Raw genomic sequence first — 8,839 nt, 5'->3', positions numbered from 1 at the left:
TTTGGAGACAGGACCTATACGGTGGTAGTAAAGGTCAAGTGAGGCCACAGGGTGGGGCCCTAATCCTGTAGGACCACGACTTTGTAAGAAGAGGAAAAGGCAGTGGAGCGCCCCACCTCTCTACGTGCACACAGAGAAAAGGCTGTGTAAGGACACAGGGAGAAGGTCGCCATCTACAAGCTAGGAAGAGATATCTCAACGGAAACCGTCTTGATCACGAACTTTCAGTCTCCAGAACTACGAGAAAATAAATTTCTCTTGTTTAAGCCACCCAACCTGTGGTGTTCTGTTATGGCTGTTTGAGCAGACTGATACATACTGCTTAAGGAGGTTTTGTGTTTTCATATTGTGGGGTGTTGTTTTTGTTTTTGGGGTTTGTTTGGTTGGTTGGTTGGTTTTGGTTTCTGGGGTTTTTTTTTTGCCAACACTGATGATCCCGCATGTGTTATTCAGAATGGAGTTGCTGGATAAGTAAGAAGTTACTTTTAAAAATTCAAATAGGGGCACCTGCGTGGCTCAGTCAGTTAAGCATCTGACTTTGGCTCAGCTCATGATCTCACAGTTCATGAGTTTGAGCCCCGAATCGGACGCTCCACTATCAGCACAGAGCCTGCTTCAGATCCTCCATCTCCCTGTCTCTCTGCCCCTCCCTTGTTCTCTCTCTCTTTCTCTCAAAAATAAACATTAAAAAAAAGTTTCTCTCTCTCTCCCTCTGCCCCTCTCCTCCATTCACACTCTTCCTCTCTCTAAAATAAAACATAAGTAAAAAAATAAAAATTCAAATAAAATATTATAAAAGAAAAATTAATGAAGATTTTCCATTATGTGGCCAATGGGAAAATGTATTATAAGGTAAAATTGCAGCACCACAATCGATCTTCATCTGCACATAAGTCCTTTTGTGCAATAAGTCCTTTTGGTCAATGTAAAGCACCACTGATTAGCATTCTGGTGATACAAGTCTCAGCACGAAAAACTATATTGGTATGAGGCCAATGTTTCAGTGCCCATGTTTTAATGCAATTCTAAACACATTCTTACAATCATCACCACTAGTTTTCCCAATGCACCACCAAGAAATGTAATCATTGTGGTACTCAATGCAAGACCCTCCTGCAGAAGGTGCAGAAAATAAATCCAAGCTCCAAGTACTGTCTGGCAGCCTCGTTCTTTTTTTAAGAGACTACCACCTACTACTCAAAATTAACTGTATTAAGATAAATATTAACCATTTAGATGGGGCCCATCCTGACTGCCATGAATATGCTTTTTTGTTACTGTTTAAAAAGAAAAAAAAATAATCCTATCCAGGCATCACTTCACTCACAAAGAAAAAATAATAATATTAATTTTTTTTCTGGATTCTGCTAGATTAGGGATTGCCAACTATGGGTCACATGCCTAATCCAAATGCCTGCTACCGCAGGTTTGCGTAAGGCCTAGACCTAAGAATGTTTTTACATTTTTTTTAATTGAAGTATAATTAACATACAGTGTTATATTAGTTCCAAGTGTCTAATATGATTCAACAACTCTATACATCACTCAGTGCCGGTTGTCGTGATAAGTGAACTCTCAATCCCCTTTATCTATTTCACCTCCACCCACCTCCCTCTAGCAACCACCATGAGTGGACCTAAAGGGTGTTATGCCAAGTGAAATGTCAGACTAAGAAAGACAAATACTACATGATTTCATCCATACATGGAATTTAAGAAACAAGAAAGAAAGAAAGAAAGAAAGAAAGAAAGAAAGAAAGAAAGAAAAGTGAAACAAAAAAAACGAGATTCTTAAATGCAGAGAACAGGAAGACAAGGAGGAGAAGGAGGAGGAGGAAGAGGAGAAGGCAAGTCCTAGGAATGGACGAATAATGGTATTTATATGAAATCGCAAAATAGGGCTAAATGTACAAGACTCTGCACACACTCATTCCTCTTACAGTGGAAATACTGGATAATCAATCTCCGCTAAAACAAAGAGTCTATGGAAAAGTGAAAATATCTCGGGAAAGTGTTTGAGGTTAATCACTGATATATTCCTCGCAATGCAGAAAGTAAGTCCATGGCTCCGACATCAGGGTAGGGAAGGGACACTGGGTAGAGAGGTACAAAGGACCATGATACAAAAGGATCAATTGGTTGCAAGTGGTAGCAAATCAAAGAAAATTCAAGAGGAGCACTTTTGTATTAGGCATTGCTAGAAGGCACACCTCTTGACCAAACAGATCAGAGATATTAAAATGTGCCATTTAATTTGGCTGAGAAAAAAAATCAGAAATTAAAGACATTTGCATTATTCTTGGAGGGCTCTTTTGACAGCAGAAATCTGTCTTTTCATCAAAGGCAAGTGTGCCCAAGCACTCTTATTTATATTACAGAGGCTGAACTTCAAAAGGAAGGTTTTAAAAATAAAACCACCCCATGCAAAAGGTAGAGAACAAAAGAGCATTCCTTTTCATTAAGTCTCTGATTGGGATAGGTTGAGGGGAGGGCAGTGTGTTATTTTGGTTCAAAATCAAATACACCAAATAAGCAAAGGACATAAAGAGGTAATTAACGTTAGGAGATAAAGATATGAGAAAATGCTTATCCTCCCAAATCAAGAAATGCAATCAAAGTAATCTCAAGGTGTCACTTTACGCTATTGAATTAGCAAAAACATTTTAATGGCAAGAACAATGTGTGCTGGCAAAGTTGGGGTAAAATTGGCACTCGTCTACTGCTTTAGGGTGGGTGGAAGTGAAGGCAATGCCCACTGGAAATTGGAAAGAAACTTGGTACCTCATATTAAGAGTCAGAAGATGGGGGCTCCTGAGGGGCTCATTTGGTTAAGCGTCTGACTCTTGATTTGGGCTCAGGTCATGATCTCACAGTTTGTGAGTTCAAACCCCGCATCCAGCTCTGCACTGACATCACGGAGTCTGCTTGGTATTCTCTATCTCTCTCACTCTCTCTCTGCCCCTCCCCTGCTCACACTCTCTCTCTCTCTGTCTCTCTCAAAATAAATAAATAAACTTTAAAAAACATTTTTAAAAAGAGTCAGAAGATGTTCTTTCCATTTGGTATAGATGCTCACTTTGGGGGAATTAATCTTAAAACAATTCAAGAGAAGAAAAAAATTCTTGAATCAAAAATATGTTCACTGTACCCTAAATGTATAAACATAGGCAATTAGAAACAACCAAATGTTCAAAACCAGGAGACATGAGTAAATATTGATATTGTATCCATTTGGGAGAGAACAGCATATAGCCATTGAAACCCTAATAATAAAGACCATGTAGTAACATGGGAAAAATATTTTAGGATATTGTCAAGTCAGAAAGCAAAATACAAACAGTATGTGCAGTATATTTATAACTATTAAATATGTACTCACTGGACACAAACTCCAAAGCCATACCCCAAAATAAAACATTGTATGAGAGGGTAGGGTTGTAAGATGATGGATGTTTTCTTGGCTTCAATTGTCTTTAATGTTGATATATTATGTTTTCCTTGTTAAAGAAAAAGCTTTTTTGAGCTTCTTGCATGTGCATATGAGCATTGCACTGATGAATCCAGACCCACTGGAATTTAACTCATCCCATCTTGGACCTGTTTGAAACCGGGTTTTCTGGCACTTAGTAATGAAAAACCTAAAAGTGGCCACTCTCACAGAAGAGTTTTACAGTCTGTTTTACGAGACAACCAGAGACCTGAACTCAGACTCTTGCTTCATTTGATGTATCTTTGTCATTTTCATTCTATACTTGGACCTTTATTTCTGCTAAGAGAGTCTTGCTGAGCAAGTATTTGAGTTTCCAGGCAAACAAATAAATTCAGCTTTGTTTCAAATTGCCACTTAGTAGTCTACCTTTTACATCCCATTACAATGGAATGTGTCATCTGAAGATCTCCCTTAATATCTATAGCTGTCACTACACTAGGGAAATGATCTGTCATGGCAGCTCCCCCTCCCCCAACAATGACCGCAAGAAGGATTTGAAGGCAGGGGCACCTGGGTGCCTCAGTCGGTTAAGCAGCCAACTCTTGATTTTGGCTGAGGTCATGATCTCACGGTTCATGAGTTCAAGCCCCAAGTTGGGCTCTGTGCTGACAGCGTGGAGCCTCCTTGGAATTCTCTCCCTCTCCCCACCCCCCTCTCTCTCTGCCCCTCCCCTGCTTGTGCTCTCTTTCTCCCTCTCTCTCTCTAAAGAAAAAAAAAAGAATTTGACAGCAAAACAACACCCCATCAGCCCCCACTTGTTCCAGGAAGTGGCTGGCCATATAAAACCATCCATCCCAATACTAAACAATCCTTCCTCTTGAAATGTGCCCACCCAAACTGCTCATATGCCCCCTTGCAACTAACCAGGCACTGCTAAGGGTACCTAACAACAATTACAAAGTCTCCCCTGCTTCCCAAATTCCCACCTTAGTAGAATGCTTGCCAATTAGCAACTGTCTCAGTATTTCCTTACTTTCCACTACATGACTGATTCTCCTAACACCATTGAATCCTTGCTGAAACCAAAGTGACCAGCAGAAGGGGCCCCTTGCTACAAATTGATGGATATACAGCTTCTGCTCATTTTGCCTCAGACTTAGTTTTGCCTTTGACACTTGATTTGGACAGTTTTCCCAACCTTATTTTTCAAAGTTTATTTATTTATTTTGAGAGAGAGAAAGAGAGGAAGGGACAGAGAGAGGATGAGAGAGAGAGAATCCCAAGCAGACTCCACACTGTCAACACAAAGCCTGATACAGGGCTTGAACCCACCAACAGTAAGATCATGACCTGAGCCAAAATTGGATCCTCAACTTCCTGAGCCACCCAGGTGCCCCCAGTTTTCCCAATCTTCAAATAATTAAGAGGAAATAATTGTGAAGGAGTAAAAACCCAGTGGTTAGGATTAAAAATAAATCCCTTTAAAAGAAACCAAAAGCCAAACCTATAGTAGTTCAATTATGAAACAACCAAGGATGAAGAAAAGATGAGGCAAGATTTTATGAACATGAGATTTCAGTCACCTCTGGAAACTATTCAAATTAGAATCATTTTACTCAAATGATGGACAATTGTACCAAGACTTCCTTCCCTCTGGACTCATCTAGAATTTCAATAAAATCACCCGATTTCTTTTTCTTTGTCCAGTTACAACTCCCATGTCTTCTCAGTCTCCTCTTCTCTGTTATGATCAAAGTGGCAGAGAATCACAGTAAGAAGCATTTCCCCCCAGGCCCTTTTCTCTAACCTGACTCCCCACATCAGGTCCCCGCGGTTATGAAAATTTCTTCTCAAATAGAGCCTGCTAAAAATGTTTCCTTCACACCAATATGTAAGGAACTGACAATAATTTAGGGCTATCCCTCCTTGTGTGTTTAGCTGTATCCCCCAAAAGATATGGCCAAGTCTTAACCCTCAGTGTCTGTGAACATGACCTTATTTAAAAATAAGGTTTCTTGGGGCGCCTGGGTGGCTCAGTCGGTTGGGCGTCCGACTTCGGCTCAGGTCACGATCTCACGGTCCGTGAGTTCGAGCCCCGCATCGGGCTCTGGGTTGATGGCTCAGAGCCTGGAGCCTGCTTCCGATTCTGTGTCTCCCTCTCTCTCTGCCCCTCCCCCATTCGTGCTCTGTCTCTCTCAGTCTCAAAAATAAATAAACATTAAAAAAAATTTTTTTTAATTAAAAAAAATAAGGTTTCTGCAGATGTGATGAGGTCATACAAGATTACAGAGGACCCTAAATCCAAAGAATGGTGTCTTCATACGGAGAGAGCAGTTTAGAGGGACGGAGACAGGGAAGAAGGTCACGTGGCTATGGGGATGGAGTTTAGCCTGATGTGGCTGAAGCCAAGGAATGCCAAGGACTGCAGGCAGGCAACCACTGGAAGCCATGGATAAAGGCACGGAGGAGTTTCTGGTAGAGCCCTCAGCAGAAAAGCATGGATTTGCAAATCTGTGACTTTGATTTCAGATTTCTAGCCTCCAGAACTGTGAAAGAATACACTTCTGTTGTCTGAATAGCTCTTTGTTACAAACGCCCTAGGACACTAATGCAAATCTCTTACCCTATTTGCACTTAAGAGGGGGTGGGGGCTCGGAGGGTAAAATTGCAAGAATAAGTCAGCTGGTAGGGAAGACTTTTGAAGAGTCACAGGGTCTATGGGCAATCACCCTGAAAGTACACCATGTGTTTTAAGGTAAAAACCAAACACTTGAAGGAACACAGGGGTCAGTGTGGTCCCAGAGTTGTGAAAAGAAGGAGGAAAGGACATCTGAAGTGTTACCAAATGTTATTCACACCTGGTACCACTGCAAGCAGAGGAGTAAACAATGATTATAAGCTAATAGTAACCATAGAAGGAATATTTATTGATAAACTCTTTTGATTTTTTTCATGGTATTTTTCCCTTCCCCAAAGAAAGGAGAAAGGCCTTTGTATTCTTTTGTCTGAGGGATGGGGAGATTGTGCTGGCAGGAGGGAGAGGGGTGCTGTTACATGGCAGAAAGCAGGCTAGCAGGGATACACATTTCTTTGGGTTTTGTTTTCAAAACCTTCAGATTATTGAGGTGATTAAGTGAGGGTCTAGAAAGGAGCAAAAAGGGACAAGACCCTCCCTGTGTTGGGGTTGGGAGTTCCAGGAGTAGAAACAGCTAAATCAGACAGAGAGAGAGAAGGCGTCTCTGAGTCTGGGATGGATCCCTGACCCCTCAGCCCTGACATCAATGGAGAGAGGCTGGAGAGCATTTAGGAGGCCAGGGAACCACACAAAGACACATGCCATGGCACCATAAGCCCCAACAAGGGTCCCCAGTGGCGAATGGGCCTGGAAGCAGCCTAGGCTTAAATAATGAGGCAGGACTAATCATGTGGTCTAAAAACTAGGCTTCAACGCTGCCCAAGAGAAGGAGAGACAAGGACCTATTCATACCTCAGTATTTCCCTCAGCCCAGGCAAGATGCAGAATAAAGTCAGATTAGATTTGATTTTAGAAATACAAAGAATGCAAAGTAATTTCTCTTGTCCACCCAAGTTTGTGGACTCAAGTAAGAAGATTTAGTGAAGGGGCTAGGAGGAGGTAATACTTAAAAAATTCAGTTTAGGGGTTGATATGCAGATTTCAGCTCTGCAATGTTTTTTGTACGCTAAATTAGTAGAAAGAATTAGGAACTGACATGAATACAATTGTACTTTATTTATGAAGTGGTTTATTGCTGTCAAATAACAGAGACTTTGCCTATGTGAAGACACCCATGTGTGTCTTTAACACACACACACAAAAAATGTTACTAGAGATGAAGACAGGAATAGGCATTTTATAATGGTAACAGGGTCAATCCACCAGGAAGGTATAACAATTGTAAACATATATGCATCTAACAAAAGAGCAAAAGAATACAAGAAGCAAAAACCGACCGAAATGAAAGGAGAAAGAGACAACTCAACAATAATAGAGACTGCAACACCCCACTCTCAATAATGGATATAACAACTAAACCAAAGATCAACAAACAAATAGAAGACTTGAACAAAGCCAGAAACCAACTAGACCTAACAGTCATCACCATAGAATACTTCACTCAATAAGAGCAAAATACACAGTTTTCTCAAGTGCACAGGGAACATTCTCAAGGATAGACCATATGCAGAACCATAAAACAAACATCAGTAAATTTACAAGGAGAGAAATAAGATAAAGTACATTCCCCAAACACAATGGAGTGAAATTAGGAATTAATAACAGAAATAAATTTTGAAAACTCACAAATACATGGGAATTAAAAACACACTCCTACATAATCAACAGGTCAAAGAAGAAGTCAATGGAGAAATTTAAAAATATTTTATGGCAAGTATAAATGAAGACACAGCATACCAAAAGTCATGAGATACAATTAGAGTGATTCTTAAAGGAAAATTCATAGCTATAAATGTTACATTTAATTTTTTTTTAGAGAGAGAGTGTGTGTGTGAGCAGGGGAGAGGGACAGATGAGGGAAGAGAGAAAGAGAGAGAGAGAAAGAGAGAGAGAGAGAGAGAGAGAGAGAGAGAGAATGAATCTCAAGCAGCTCCATACTCAGCACAGAGCCTGACACAGGGCTTGATCCTATGACCTGGGATCATGACCTGAGCTGAAAGCAAGAGTAAGACACCCAACAACTGAGCCACACAGGGGCCCCTATAAATGTTATATTTTAAAAGATGGGTTTTTTTCAGGAATAGAAAAACCATCTTAAAATTCATATGGAATCTCATGGAACCCTGAGTAGCCAAAACAATCTTGAAAAAGAACAAAGTTTGTGAACTTCCAGTACCTGATTTCAAAACTTACTACAAAACTGTAGTAATCAAAACAGTGTGCTACTAGCATAAGGATAAATATATACACCAATTGAATAGAACTGAGATTCCAGATATAAATCCAAACATATATGGTCAGTTGATTTTTTAAATAGACTTTATTTTTTAAGAGTAGTTTTATTAGATTCATAGCAAAATTGAACAGAAAGTAGAGATTTCCCATAAATGCCCTGCTCTCACACATTCATAGCCTCCTCCAATATCAACAATGGTATAGCTGTTAAAATTGGTTAAACTACTATCTATATACAATGGAATATTACTCAGGCATAAAAATGAATGAAATCCTGCTATTCGCAACAATATGGATCGACCTAGAGAGTATAATGCTAAGTGAAATAAGTCAAAGAAAAACAACATATGATTTCACTCATATGTGGAATTGAAGAAACAAAACAAAACAAAAAGATACAAACAAAAAAACAGACTCTTAAATACAGAGAACAAACTGGTGGTTGCCAGAAGGGAGGTGGGTGGGGGAAGGGGTGAAACA

At 40.0% G+C, this 8,839-nt stretch overlaps 1 long non-coding RNA gene across 1 annotated transcript; it reads right to left on the bottom strand.

Annotated features, from left to right (window-relative positions):
• Positions 1 to 208: 208 nt before the first annotated feature.
• On the bottom strand, positions 209 to 6,039 carry LOC115507068. Its single transcript, XR_003966551.1, has 3 exons — positions 6,024 to 6,039; positions 5,867 to 5,868; positions 209 to 295 (listed from the first exon to the last, which is right to left on the bottom strand). It is a non-coding gene; the product is annotated as an uncharacterized LOC115507068 (long non-coding RNA).
• Positions 6,040 to 8,839: the final 2,800 nt, after the last annotated feature.

This window comes from Lynx canadensis, chromosome X (assembly GCF_007474595.2).
Source record: "Lynx canadensis isolate LIC74 chromosome X, mLynCan4.pri.v2, whole genome shotgun sequence".
Classification (NCBI taxonomy): domain Eukaryota; kingdom Metazoa; phylum Chordata; class Mammalia; order Carnivora; family Felidae; genus Lynx; species Lynx canadensis.
The sequence above is the reverse complement of the archived record's forward strand: the minus strand, read 5'-3'. Positions and strand labels throughout refer to the sequence as shown.